A 15,761-nucleotide genomic window follows, 5' to 3' on the forward strand; every position below is an offset into this window, starting at 1 on the left:
TAGTTCGTTTTAATATCTCAACATGGTTTCTGTGTATCCAATCAAACAGATCCTCAAAAACTTGAGACATCAGATGAAACACTTTTGCCTTTTATTTTTATTTTTTGCCTGGACTCAAATAATCTCTTACATTTTTCCCAAGTTCATGCATTCATGTATGATCTTGAATATCACTAACTTGAATATTAATTTTGGTTTTCTTGGAAGAAGCACATGCAGCAAACACATGCATAGCTGAAATGGTTACATCATTTTGAAATTTCTTTATTCATTTATACTTTCTTAAGCACACAAAGTAAACTTTTTAAAGTGAAATAATATCTTAATTGCCCTGATACTATGCAGTTGCTCCCCACACATCAGATGTCCTTTACTTTATTTCAGTATTACCTGTACTGCTCTTGAGTGGCAGACTAGACAGAAGCGCATCAACTACTGGCACAGTAGTTGTGGCTCCAACAGCAAACACATGCTTTGTATATTGGCACACAGGGAAGTCCTGCCTGAAATATAGGTTATTCCCCCATGCATTTGCTCTCATTCTATTCTGCCTTCAAACTATTACTCCTCAGATTTACTAACTTTATTGCAAATATGCTTTAGACTTTTGCATTTGTCTCAAAGAATAAAGAGTGCATAGTTCTGTACCATTGCCTTTCTCCCTTTGATGGATTGCATAGTTTGGTATTGATAACACTGGTAACAAAATAAGAATATGTTTTGTGGACTACAATCCTGCTGTCTTTTCTACCTTAAATAGAGAAAAAAGCCTCTGGACACATAAATTTTAAAGTGTAAAAAAAAAATATCCTAATCAGTACGGTGCAGTAAATCCTTGATTACTTTTATGCATATAATGCATTAATTTCAGCAGTCCAGAGAAATTACTGAAATAAATTACCATCTATTAGGTTTTGAGAGACATTGAAGACCTTGCAGCATCCCACACCTCACAAGAGCAATTGCTAGAGAATTAGAAGTTTATTCCTGCAGTTTCAAAGCTTTTTTACTAGCTGAAATAATTTCCCAGAAGCTGTGGCTGTTTTTCAGTTGGGTGTAAATTCATAACTGTACCATAAATTCCTGGTATGACCATTGATATACAAGCAGCTAGGGTTATGCATTTCTACTACAAAATGAAAAGAATATATATTATTTTTACTGTATCTCTAAGAGAGAGTCCTGCATGCACTTGCTCATGTTTATCTTCTGAGTAATCAGAGTTAAAGAACGTTCATTTTGTCAGTTTAACAAAATAAATCAATCTGTTTCTTCCTGAGGCCTTTTGTCCCCCAGTAAATTTATCTATATCTTATGTGTTCCACCTCATCTATCAGCCTTTCTTCTCCATGAATTCTCCAATTTATCTTTGTATATATTGCAGTATAAAGCGTGCATTCAGGAATTATTTTTATTTCCAAAAATGAGAATTTGATAGAATATATTATAACACTTTCCCATAAAAAGTACAGCTCATGTACAGCTAATGATGTATTACAGAACAAATCTGACTCACTTTGTCTTTAAGAATACATTTTACAAAGTGTCTTCAGTTTAGGGCTGCTGTACAGATCATCAGTATGATCTGCAAAAAAAGTGCAATAAAATGAAATGGACCAGTTCAGGGTTATTTGCGAGGGAGAGACAGAAAGATTGTAAAGTTTCATGTTTATTAAAATTCAGATTAGAATTCAAATTAGAATAGAGATCATGTGATACTAAAAAATGATATTACAAAAGGAATATTATTATTATGGTAATTTTTGACTTTCTAAATTTGGACTGGACAGCAAAATACTTGTATGAATATGCAGAACCCACTTAATCCTGTATGTAACAAATGCCAGATTTCTTTATCAGTTAATCATGATGAGATAATGTTCTATGCAATTACAGTGAGTAAATGTGCTTGTCATTTAAATTAATCTTGCATGGATTATTGCAATTTGCTTCCATTCAAATTACAAAGAAGAACAAATGAAAACGCATCTTCAAAGATTTTAATATCAAAAAGGCAAGATTTCAGTATTTGTGTCAAGACAAGTTAACTGAATGGAAATGTCCATGCACTTAAATGAGGAAAAGACTTGCTATTCCCTAATCAAAAATGCTTTAGCAAGAGCGTAGCCAGCAGGTTGAGAGGAGTGGTAGCATCCTTCTCTTCAGCAGCTGTGAGGCTGCTGCTGGAGTACTGGGTCCAGTTTTTGACTCCCAGGTAAAGAGATGACATCAACAGAGTGTTCTGAGTCCAACGGAAGGTCAGTTCAGGGGGCTGGAGCACAACATGTTGCATCCTGATGCTGAGAGCTGGGTTTGTTATGACTTGAGAAGGTTGAGGAGACACCTTACAACAATCTGGAGGAAAGGGGAGAAAAGTTAGACACATCCCAAAAATGCACAGGGAGAAGATGAGATGTGGCAAAAGCTGGAACATGGAGAATTTTTAGATGTAATGTGAAAAAAAAAAAAAGGAAAAAAAAAAAACAGAAAGGTGGTCAAATATTTACATCTATAAACCAAAGAGGCAGTGGCATCTCAATTTGGAGATGCTCAGACCTTGACTGCACATGTTGTTGAGCAACATGCTCTAACTGGACCTGCTGGGAGCAGGAGGTTCCTGCTCCTGCTCCTTCACAGAAGGTGTCAACTTCATCAATTGTTCTCAGGCATGAAAGCAAAACGGTGCCACACTAATTTATTCTATTGACTTAAAGATATGAAGAGAGAAGAATTACAAGAAGTGGAGGAGGCCTCACAAAAAGTCTAGGGAGAGTAGGGGACCGGATTGCTGGAAGATTTCAGCATTTTCAGAATTCATGGTAGGCTGCAGAAGAGTGGCGATGGAAGATGGAAGAGGAGAAAGAGAAGAGCTTCTGAACAGATAAGCATTGCAGAGCAGCTAAGCAATGGTAATTTTTTGCAAGTGAAAGCAAATAAACTGCCTTCCATGAGGTGAGAGCTTGCACACATGTTTGGGCTAATAATTAATATCAGCTACTCTGTATTAAACACTTACATACAGGCTTTTACTCCTTGACACAGTAATTTGCTTGCTTCCATTTGTTACCAAAAAGAGGCAAGCTATGTAACCATTGCTGCACAAAAGCCTGTCCACTGCAACTGGCTTGCAGGAACATTTTCATGAAGCCTCCAGTTCTGGGCTCCAGCACTGACTCATTGCATGTTCAGCAGCAGACATCGCAGGACTTATTGTGGAGGTGAGTAACCAAATGCAGGTGTTGGGAATTAGAAAAAGGAGGGTCTACCGTCTCTCTTTTCCTTAAACTGAGCACCATCAAAAGGCTCTGAACCCCCAAAGTGAGGCTCGTGACATAAAGCAGAACAATAGGTTTTGTTTGCTTTTTTGTGTTTTAATAGACAAAATTCAGGTCTACTAAAGGCAGAATAGAAATGTGAGTATATCAAACAGATCTGTTAGGAAGGTATTCCCTTCAGGCTTTCTCTGAGCCAGGAAATGTCTGTATGATATGCTAGGCTGCAAAAAATACCACACAGTCCTGTGTGAGTCCCTTTGTAGCCTCTTTGCTCTGAAGTCTGGCCGTGCCTCTCCTCATCGCTCCCCGCAGGACTGCACTGGTATGGCTTCCTGGGTGCTGTGGGCCTCTTGGCAGAGCTGCTTCCTTTGATGTGACCCACTTGGTCTCAGGGAAAGCGTTATTTCCAGAGGCAATGTGAAGCAGCCAGAGCAAGTAAAACGGGCAGTCTGGAAAAGATCCAGCTATGGATATGGTACCCAGAAGAAGTAACTGAATACTTTATGTACCTCTCAATACATATATATAAGAGAATGGGTTTTCAGCATTGGTACAGTGTTAACTTTGTACCCTATTTTCTATCTTACCAAAGCCTGTTTTTCTGAGTGTAGCTCTCCCACAGCCAGTATACCATTAACAAAAGGGCAAAATATTGCCGTATTTTCTTTAATTACACAATGTGCTTCCTTATCATCATTATTTAGAACTCCTTTAAAGTTTCTTGCTAGACTTTCTAATGTTCAGTTTTCATAGCCCACATGGTGGAGCCAGTTCCCCATCATTCACAGTGTCTGATACTGCTTGTAAATAACAGGAGGCCTGAGCTACAATGTGGTCTAGATTTCCTCTGGTCCATCAGGAGTAATGAAATAAGCATTGAAACAAAGGTATTGAACAAAAAAGATCCAAGCATCCTAAAATTTTCTGGGGAACGTAGGATCATCATACCATCTACCTTCATCAGTGAAATTACACTTTTGTCTACAACAGTCACTCTTCCTCCATCAAGCCAAAGTGGGGCTCATTTCATGCAGTGACGGTGGTGGTATATTCATGTAAAAACAGCTGATCATCTGAACATAACCGATGTGTTAATAACGGGTAGAACGTGGGGTAAGAGCATGCTATACAGTAATAGATACCATACACCCATGGCTGAGTTAAATTCCACATCCGATGTTTTGATCTTTACTTCCTGCATAGGCCAGTCCTCATTTCTGTCATTCCTGCCACTAGCATGTCCCCCGTACAGTGTCCAAGGAGCTGGTCATTCTCAAAACCTCACGTGCAGCACCTGGAGGACTCCCAAAATAACAGAGGTACAGGCTGCTTTCTCCTCACCTTACTTCCCACTAAACACACCCTGACCCTGGACATGCCCCCTCAGGCAGAGAGGGGTATGTATGTGTTTATGTCTAACAAGGAGATGAATTCTTGGGCTATATGCTGCCTCTGGTTTACTCTGCGGTTTGATTACTTTGGATACAGAGGGCCACAGACCAAACCCTTCGCTGAGCGGTGCTTGAAGTTGAGTATCCTTTACCCTTATTGATTTCAAATAATTACAGAGAGTGCCAACCTCTATAATGAGTTCTCTCATTCATAATTTCCGTATACCAAAGGTGAGCCGACAACACCAACAACTTCGCATTAGGCTGATGGTTGGTTGCATTAGGCAGTTGCCTGCAGAACAAAAGAGAAGTGATCCTTCCACTCTGCTCGGTGTTGGTGCGGCCCCACCTGCAGTACTGTGCCCAGTCCTGGGCCCTCCCGTACAACAGAGACATGGATGTGCCAGAGAGTCCAAGGAAGGGTCACCAAGGTGGTGAAGGGCCTGGAGCACCTCTCCTGTGAGGAGAGGCTGAGAGACTGTTCAGCCTGGAGAAGGGTTGTCTCAGGGGGAATCTCATCAATGTCCATAAATACCTGAAGGGAGGGTGCAGGGCAGAGCCATGCCTTTCTCAGTGGTGCCCAGTGACAGAACAAGAGGCCATGGGCACACACTGGAACAGAGGAGGCTCCGTCTGAACACTAGGAAGCACTTTTTCAGTGTGAAGGTGACTGGAGTGCCCACAGGTTGTGGAGTTTCCCTTGGAGATCTTCAAAAGCTGCCTGGACACGGTTCTGGGCAACCTGCTCCAGGTGTCCCTGCTTGAGCAGGGGGTTGGACCAGATGGCCTCCAGAGGGCCCTTCCAAGCTCAGCTTTTGATTCGGTGTGATTCTGATGGCGGAATAAGAGCTAGAAGAACAACAGACAAATTCATCACAGTGCCCATGTTGCTTCTGTGTCCTGTTGGTGACTGTAATGCTGGCCACCCATATCCAGAAAAGGGTGTTCATTTCAGAAATTTTACTTCAGGATTTTAAACTTTTGGTGTTATGACACAGAAAAGGGAAAGGCATAGCATGAGAGGAAGCTTCCATGCTCAGTTCAAGGAAAAAATGACTGCTTGAGACTAAAAGAAATCTGAAAGGTAAGGCAAATGCTTCTTTCCATTGTACAAGTTTTATGTTTGTTTAGAAGGGAAGCAAATGGCTGCAGTCCTTGCAAAGAATTTTGTACGTGATTAGTTGCTAAGAATTGCACAATCCAAGGAAATAAAGGAGAAAAGATAGCACTAGGATCTCCCAGAAGGGAGTTACTGTGGACAGCTTTATGGCAAAGTGTGCTAAGATGAAGGTGTTCAATTTGACTCAGAATGGTTTTCCTTACCTTGACAAGTGTGTAATCAGTACTTGATGACTGGAATCTCAGTCCAGCACTATTCAGACCTGTAAGTTAGACCTGTATTGCTGTACCACATAAAGACCGTTCATAATACTAAACTCCCACCATAGTCATGTTTAAATAAACCCCAAAAGTGATCTGTCTGTTGATTCTTGGCATTCAGTGGAATGAATCCCTCCTTAGTGAAGAAACATCACAGATATTAGGCACTGAATACATTCATTTTCAAATTATAGAGCTTAGCTTTAAAAGCCAACTATGTTAACAGCATTCTTGAAATAATCTGATTATTATATAAAAACTATAGTGGTGTTTGAGAGAGGAGAGAAAGAGCAAGCAAGAGAGAAATAATGTATTGATATATTTGCCAGATGGGGTGTGTGAATGTAGTTCAGATCTCAAACAAAAGATGTTTGGTGAAGGCGGTGAAATTCTTTGCCACTCTAGCCATTGTTGTACACCTGGTGGGGCACACAAATATTTGGCAGCCACTGTACTCTTCAATCAGCAGAGGTGTGTATAGGCCATTACAGCAGCTTACCGTGGTTTCTATAGCTAGAGGTGGTTCTCCTACACACTTTTTTCTATTTTCTGGACATGACAGAGGTGACAGAAGCAACAATATTCAGCTAATAAAAAGATCTAAGGTCTTCTAAGGGAGTTGAAATAGTTTTGTGAGAGAAGGGAATGGAGATACATGTAATGGAGCAACACGGAGAAACTTGAAAAGGCTAAAAAGGAGAAATGTTGCATGAGAGAGGCTGTCCCAGCCTCATCCACAAGCTCACTCCCCTCTCACACATCTTACATCTCCCACACTTTGCTTTCAAAGTTCCTTGCACTGTTTTGATTATCGCTGGCTGCTGTCAGACCCTCCTCCTACTTCTGAGCCGTTCAGAGAGAAGATCCTAGCCCCCATCCACAGCTCCTGTTTTGGATCTTGAATAGGAAATTGGTGACAGCTTGAAAGATACTCTACCTGGAGCTTCACGAAGTCTAACAGCTATTCACCTACACGACAGAGAAGACAGCTGGATGAAATTCTGAGAAGAAAAGGTGTAGGTGGGAACAATATCAATGAAACGGAAACGTCTTTCTCTTGGTATTAAAAGCTCCTTGTAGATGGCCCATCCCATGCCACTGATTTGAAATGTAATCTACCCATTGGTTCACTTCACCATGTACTGATAGAATCATGGAGCAATTAACATCACTAATAATGTTTGTTGCTCAGCTTTATCAGTGGTACTGATCTTCATGCCAGGACCTGCAGTATGCAGGGGCCCCATGAGCAGTCTGCAGTCAACCTAATACGGCTTGTCTTGAACGTGGACCAGCTACCTGTTACATGCCCTCGTTAAAGGCAACTGAACCCTGCAAACTGCAAGACAGAAGGGATTTCTCCTCCCCAGGCTGTTTGCTGCTGTTCCCGTCAGGTATCCAGGCCATAATAAGGCTGAGTTACGTGCACCCATGTGCACACACACACATTAGACAGACAGAGAGCAGTGCCTCTGCCAGCACCCAGAGAAACACCAACAGCACTCCCATAAACGTGAACACAAGGGCTTGAGCTCACTTGCTGATGTATACACAGCCTCACGCTTCATCACATGCACACACATCTGTAGGTCCCTCAAAAACTAGACCAGGCTGTAAATTCGACCTGGCTGTAAATTCGTCCAGGCTTCCTGCCCAACCACAGGCTATCTTTATCCAGCTCTGACCTTGGATAGTCTCAGGTGCAGCTCTCTTCCTGCTCGCTGGCTAGTCCAGCTTGGTGTGCACTACTGAATCATGCACAAACCCTCCCACACAGAATAAGGAGGAAAGTCACAGTAAAGATTTTAAAATAGAGTTTAATATAAAAATAGTGTTGTATTTATAATAATGAATACTCCCTACTTTGATACTTGGGCTATAAGATCCTGCATTTAAATAAATGTTGATAGCTACAGACTGGTAGCCATTTCTTTCTAAAAATCTCATATTTTGCCTGCATGTTTACATAATGCAAAGCCTCTGCATATAAGTGCTTTTTTTCTTCCATAGGCTCAGTAAAGTCCAGCTAGGATATGTAATTCCATTCTTAAAGTCCCAAAGAATCCTATCACAAGGTAAGAGGAGTTACGGATGAAAATCTCTCAATGATAAGCACTACATTAGTTGCTGATCTGAGTAATTATGAGACCAGGACTGAAGGATGCATTGCCCTGCATGTCAGTGAGAGGCTGTCTAACTAGCTCTTTCAGCCTACATATCCCTTTTCTTTCTGCACATGATGTCTCAATCATCCTGCATGGTAATGAAAATTTCTCTGCTGAATTAAAAAACAAAGACACTCCATTAAAAATTCACTTCTTTCAGAGAACAGTGATGGCTTTTTTTTTTTTTTTTCCCTTAACACTGCAGGCTTCGAGCCATTAAACACTAATTTAATAGCTCCCACGGTGTTGTGCATTGTCTGTGTAATAAATCTCTGTAGGAGAAAGAATATAATCAAGGAACAATTTTTCTTGTCAGACATCACAGAGCAATGGATGGCATCAGTGTCTGCAACATACCTAAATTTATAGCTAAGCAAATGCTACTGACCCTTGAATAAACAGATCAAAGTTGATTTGTTGCCCAACAATGTGTAAGACCTATAATTGTAACAGTGATTTCATTGTCTCTGTCAGGAAAGGTAGGCAATGCAAGTTTAGAAACAATCCTTTCCATGCCTAATGTCTTAGAGCACTTTACTAGACCTTCCACTGAAAAGTTCTGAAAAAGGCATGGGATGAGTGAAATCTAAGGCTGAAGATATGGAACGTCTTCCATCTTTAAAGTAGTAACTGAGCTAGGACTTACATTAAAGAGGTTCTGTACTGTATTAACTAAAAATGAAAAAGATTACTTACACTGGTGTCCATCATCAGACTATTTCAGTGCCACTGTAAGAAGTCTCATAAAACATTTCAAATGTTCCCAACCAGAGTTCCTATACCTTCTTCCCTGGTGTTATTTAAACAAACAAACAAACAAACAAACATATTTGCTATGGATTCAGTGATTATTCTCCTTACCTCAGAGTTGATGAGGAGTGAAGAGCTCATGCAGAGAATCCTGCCTGGCAGTTCTTTATAAAAGCAACTTCTCACTGGATCCCTGTCTGTGACATTTTACACAAGGATATGATCTGAGTTACAAAGAGTTTTGCTTTCTGTTGTTTGATATTTCAATCAATTTGAACTTTCAAGGGTTAATATTTAATAGTACAAAACAATTTAAAATGTATTGTTTAAAATTAATAAAAGTGAGAATTACCAGTTAATTTTTGGAAACCTGACAAAATTTGCTTCTTGTGCTATTTTGCTGAGCTCTCTGTCATCCATGCTGGAAGCAAGGTGGGTGTTTGCTTGTCACAAGATCTGCCTAAAGGGCTAGTAATTTTTAGATATTTCTGCTATTTTCTTGCTCTGTAATTCTCTAAATGCAGTGCAAAAAGCAACACATTTTTTTTTTCTTGTTGTATTGAAACATCTTTAATCAGGAATTGAAGTTCCATGATTCAGAAAAGATTTGCCTGGAACAGCCTCGCAGTAGCATCTAGGCCATACTACATGTAGAGCAATAAAGCTTCAAGTTAAACTGTGGATCCGTTTCTTACAATGAATACTTGCATTTGTATCTCCGTATTGTATGATTGTGAGGGGTAGTTCACAATGCACTTGTTCATGTGAGTAACCTCTTTACTTGGCAATATTTACTGTGACTGAACTGTTGAATAAAAGGTATCCTCTTTTAAAGTTGTCGCCCAGATAGACATCATGAATGCACATATTTCCATGTCAGTAAGGAAACTCAATACCTTACGTGGCAGAAAAAGGAGTAAGTTAATTCAGTTTATGAGCGTATAGAGAAAAAAAAGTCAGGACTGGTAAGTAAGCATCATAGCAATGAATGGTTATAATCAATCACAAGAAGAGAAGCTGTTGAACATCTCCTTGCCTCAGCTTCTGTCTCACCATCTGGTCTGTCTGCTGCATACGAAATGTCAAGCCTCAGTAGTCGGAACTGGTGGTGGAAATAAGCAAGAACATTCACATTATCTGAAATGGGGATGTGGAGTTTTGCCAAGCAGCTCAGATGGATAGGGCACCAAGGTAGTATTACCTAGAGAAAGCTTTCCCATAGACTCCTTGTCACTGGGAATCACTATATAATGCAATTATCCTGAACATTAGTGTTGGCTGGAATTTATGATCTAATTATTCCATCAGGATATGGACACTTAGTTAATGCATACAAGCAACTTTGTTATTTACAGTTACCCCATTTGGTACATTCGCTGGATGGCACCCGAGGAAGGAAATTGTACGGCTTTCACCGTAATAGAAGATAAATCCAACTCCATAAACATAATTACACTGGCCACAGCCCAGAAATCCTTCTCACTCATTTTCCAAAATAATCTATGGCTCAGTGTTATGCATCTGGCTTCAAATCTTGCTGTGGACATGGTTCCTCCTCCTGCTTCTCTCTCTGTGTGTACTTGATAAGACAAACAGTCCTTGTTGGTTCTCTCTCTGCTTAACTTGTCCCAGGGTTGTCTCTAGTAGCAGGTTTTGTTCTGAAGTTTGCTCTCATTATTTTTTTTTCTTAAAATTTTGGAGGGTTTTTGGGGGGCCCTTCTACCATCAATCTTTTTCTTTGAGATGTCTTCTTGCTTACCTGTGACTGGTCTAAGAAAGCATGCATCCCTTTGCACAGGAGATGGTCAGTGCAGGCTGCAAACTATACAGGCTGGTAAGAAAAAATACACTTGTTGGATTTTTCACAGAAGCAGCCTGATCAGAGTTGCCAGACTTGTTGGAGGACTTTATGAGCTCCCAGCTCTGGGCAGAGTATCAGGTAGACTTTTGCAGGTGAGTTCTTTCTACATGTTTCTGGGTTGTCTTGCATTAGCATCTCCTTTACTGTCCTAATACTAGCTATTATGCAGAACTTCACGTGGTCCTCTGCCCACCCAGTAATATTCTTCTTGGGTATTATTTTGGCTGTTCAGCTAGCCTGCTTTATTATTAAATGAAGCAAACTTGTTGCCTCTGGCAATTACACATGGGCAATGTGTGTGTGAGTGCGTGCGGGCACAAAAGCAAATATTTTCCAGGGCTCTGAAAGGAATTGAAAGGTAGCAGACAAAACAATGCAGTCGACAGAAATGGCTGGATGGCATTCAGAAAGTATCCAAATGAGCTCACAATTATGTGTTGTAGCTGCACTGCATTGCAAAGTGAGTAGATGGGAACATATGCTGAAATACAGCAAGTGTTTTACCAGCGTTCCAGCCAAGACTGCCAACACATTTTGATCATTCACCTAGCTGTGTTTACTTGTTTTGGTGGTGTTTTTTTGTTGTTTTTGTTTTTTCTAACTCCTCCACATATAAAAACCTTTACCTGAGAAGGTGACAAAATTACTAATACTAGCAAACTTTGCATTTTTCTTCTTGTTCTAGTATAGAATTCTGTTCATGAGGGTTTTTAAATAAGGTAAGTGGTAGAGTGGAGAAAGCTATAGCAGCTAGGCAATTCTGCAGATTAGTACCAATAAAAATAGAATAATTGCTGGCCAAAAGATATTTTATAAGCCATCTACCCTTAGTCTGCCAGTATCAGATTCTGCTCTTTGACAATAGAAACTGTGGGAAAACAGGGAAATTGTGACATATTAGCAACCTAATTTCACTCAGTATGCTGCTCTTTTTATTTTGGTAGACAAAGATCTGGCTGTTAATAGGTTTCCATTCATGCCTACCATGTTTTCCATAACCTGGCACAAATTCCAGTGAAGTAGAAGGCATATGACAAACTGGCTTCTTGGCTGTGACATGTCACACCAACTATGGCATGCTCAATGAAAAGTACAACATGAACATCTCACACATGCCAGTCTGCTGCAAAACAATATGGTGCTTTCTGCAGCTTCTGTTTTGTTGCGTTATTTTCCACAAATTCATAACTAAAATGGAAGCTATGCTATATTAATATTTGTACTAGGAACAAAACAGTCATTCTGAAACTTTTCTGCAATACGCTGCAATCCTTCTGCATGAAGGCACCGATGTGGAAAAAGTGAAGCAGGCATATCTTTCTTAGCCTGGTCTATGGGCTGAATAACACCAGCTTCTCCTTGCATGTCACCTTCTCCAGCCACTAACCATCTTACTAGCCCTCCACGGGACTCAAAACACTTTGTCAATGTCTTTCTTGTGCTACTGGGCTCAAAGCTGGCCTCCAGAAGCAGTTGCGCAAGCGTTGAAGAGGGGGAAATTATCACTTCCCTCCCCAGGATGTCCTGGTGCCTGAGCTTGCTCCTGCCCAGGACAGGACCTTGCACTGCCTTGGCTGAACTTCACAAGGTTCCCATGGGCCCAGTTGTCTGGGTGCCTCTGGAGAGCAGCATCTCATTTCATCCCTGAAATTGCTGAGGGTGTATTCTGTGCCACTGGTCAGGTCATTGCAGTTTTGCCATTAAGTAAAATAAAAGAAATGTCACACAGGGACACTAGTAGATACTCTACTGCAGCAAGCCTTGTTCATAGTATCTCAATAAATAGCTACCCTAATTTCATTTGAATTATCATCATCTCTTTGATTTGCCTCTTTCATTTTGATCATAGATTTACAAGACTTTAAGGAGGGAGACTCTATATACTGGAGGATTGCTGCAGTGCATTTCTGCTTTTACTGGACATATTTATTGACCTTTCCATTGCCTCTTTTCACTTCTGCACTCACAGACATTGTGTTCTGCCTTTCTTTTCTTATTTCTCTTTTACGCACTCCTGGCAACCAGGCTATCTTCTGTCAAGTAAATACTCCTTATGCCACAAGTCTTTTTCCATCTTTTTCTTCACTGCTGCCCCTTCATATTCAGCCCCCTTTCTTACTTCTTCCTGCTTGTCCCAGGAATTCATATCAGCCTCTGCTATTCTTTTCCCATACTCAGCTCCCATTCTCCTTATGGCCTAAGATATTCTCTCCGCCACTCAAGAGAGGTTTCACATCTCTCTTCTCTTTCTTTTTTTATTTTTATCTTTTTCCTGCCCAGCCAATAAATCAGTGAATGATTTACCTGTAAATATGCCTAATTGGGAAGATGAATAAGGAAAGAATTCAGTTTATAGCTAGGCAGTGTGGTATTAACTGGTGTGACCAGCTGGCTGTTTATTTGATCTGCAGAAAACTGCAGAGGTATTTTAGCTGCTAGAGTGTTATGGTGCTGCCCATTCTGTAGATATCACATTACTTCCAAGCAGACAGACAGAGAAATGTCATCAAGATGATGTCATAACGCTTAGCCAACTCAATTATGTGATGTTGATCTCAACAGTTTAGAAATATGCTGCAATTCTGAGGTTAAGTCTTTATAAACCAGTTTTAGGCAGGCTTGTATATATAAAGTTGTGTGTACTAATACATCTCCCTTTTGTTAGCACATCTCCCTCATATTTTTACTCTCCTGGATATGTGCATTTTCCAGATTTACTGAATAACATGCCTACTGTGCAAATACCTGTAGCAGTGTAGCTTACCAGCAGCAGTTCAGCAAGGAAGCTTTCCTAGTAGCTAATAATACTGGGATTTTATCCCCTTCATATGCTTTCCATGTACAGATATGAGACAAAGATGACACTTTCAGACTATATCTTTTTGAAAAGCAGTGCTTCATTCACTCCCTTAAAAGAACGTGCCATTGCCATCAGCAATATTTTCAACTGGTTCTGACATTAAAATATGAAATTCATATGGTATCCCCTCTACATATATTTTACCATAAAAACACAGCTATGCTGAGCTATAATCATGACATGACAGATTGGAATATATTTTCTACTTAATATTTCTTAAGTTAGTTTTCTGGGTGTGATCAGTTGATTTCCAAGTTTTGTTTTGGTTTGTTTTGGTTTGCTTAGGTTTGGTTTGGTTTGGTTTGTTTTTTGGGGGGGGGAACGGGAGGAACTATATCCAATAAAGGTGGAGGATCTAAAGAATTTGTGCATGTTCCTTTCTTCAAGTAACTGCTTTGCCAGTGTTTTTCAGAAAGAGCTGGTAGCCATTCTTCTGAAGTAGGAATTCTTTGCACCCTTTTGGTGATCCCCAACCGATACAAAGTACTTACAGATCTCAATATGTCTCTGCTTAAGTTGTTATGTATACTTACCACCAAACTTCACATTTAAAGTCTCTGGATGTGATCTGTGAAGGTGCTGTGAAATACCTGCTGGGAAATACCTGCTTACAATTCGGGAACCATAGATAGGTTGGTTCCCAGAGGTCTTGTTATCTATACGTTCTGCTCCTCACTCCATTTTGTAAATTTTATTATAAGTTTATTCTGGGAGTAAAAGAGAAGTGAATGGGTGGGTTACTGTGCTCATTCTCTTGCAGAAGCACTGTTCTATAAACGTAGGTATAACCCCAAAGAAGTAAGTACGGCCTCAGTAGACATAGCCTTTTGACAAAGGCTCAGTACTTGGGAGCAATGCTCTTCCATTACCTTGTTCTCCCTCCTACAAATAAAATAGGAATGGGGAAGAAGAGTGAAGAGAAAAGGAAGGAAATATTGTCTGGAAAAGAAAAATGCTTGAATTAAAAATGCAATATATATCAGTGTTTATATGAATAAGCCAAATTTGGGGTTGTGGTATAAGTGGTAGGTAGCATGTGATGAAAGAGAGACTGATCTTGTAATTGCTGTTGATCTGCCTCATAATGGAAGAAGGAATTTCTCTGATTTAATAGTGGACTTTCTCAATCACTCTTTATATTTGCTTCTTCACTTAGTTTTGAAAAGAAAGCATGCAAGGAACAAGATTCTTTGGATGAAAGTCCTGTAATAAACTAACGCAGCAGGAGCTGATTCTTCCTAGACCTCATAACAGGAATTACAAAAATACCACAGACGTATCCCACGCTCCACTTTTTTATTATTACAAAAGAAAGAGACTGGCAATGTTACACATTAAAAAACCTTTTCGCTTGCTTTATAATTTGACCCTCTGATGTGGCTACGTAGAGCTATAGCTTAATAGCTTCTTTCTCATGTTCTCAGCACAGTGTCAGCTTGGGAAATTTCAGCAGCTGGAAATGAAAGCATCTGAGTTGCTGAGACTCTGTGAAACGTGAATAACTTGGAAGAATAGATGCATATTTATAATGAAAGCAAAATTTGCACACACTGATTTAATGAATTTTGGAAATGCATAAATCTAGATCCAGGTATGAAGACACATTTATGTTAATGAGAAATATAGCAGTTCTTAGGCTGATACTTTGAATGTACTTAGCTTTTTATTAAAACTGTTTTGTTTTATTAAAACTGTTTTGCCTTGGACCCAAATTCAAAATAAGCTTGTAATAATTTCTTCATTTATCCTAACAAACCCTAGTTTTAATCATGATTATTATTATATGGAAAAATATCTAGCTGAAGTCTAAAGTCCAAACAACATATGTATAAGGAGCAACTGCCCAGCCTAAATCCCTTGGCCAGCTATGTGCCTTTGTCTCTCTGAACTGGAATTATTCTTCTACTTGTTCAGACTGAGACTACACACTCCTGAGTTAATGATTTTCTGTCTTATGCATATGTAAGGAGAAGTGAATAATCAAGAGGGATGGAAACAATATAGAGAGGTAATAGTCTTCTAATCAGCCAAGGACCTTGCACTAATTCCTGGTCCCTTGAGCAAAGCCTAAATAAAGTC

This window comes from Anser cygnoides, chromosome 2 (assembly GCF_040182565.1).
Source record: "Anser cygnoides isolate HZ-2024a breed goose chromosome 2, Taihu_goose_T2T_genome, whole genome shotgun sequence".
In the NCBI taxonomy this organism is placed as follows: Eukaryota; Metazoa; Chordata; class Aves; order Anseriformes; family Anatidae; genus Anser; species Anser cygnoides.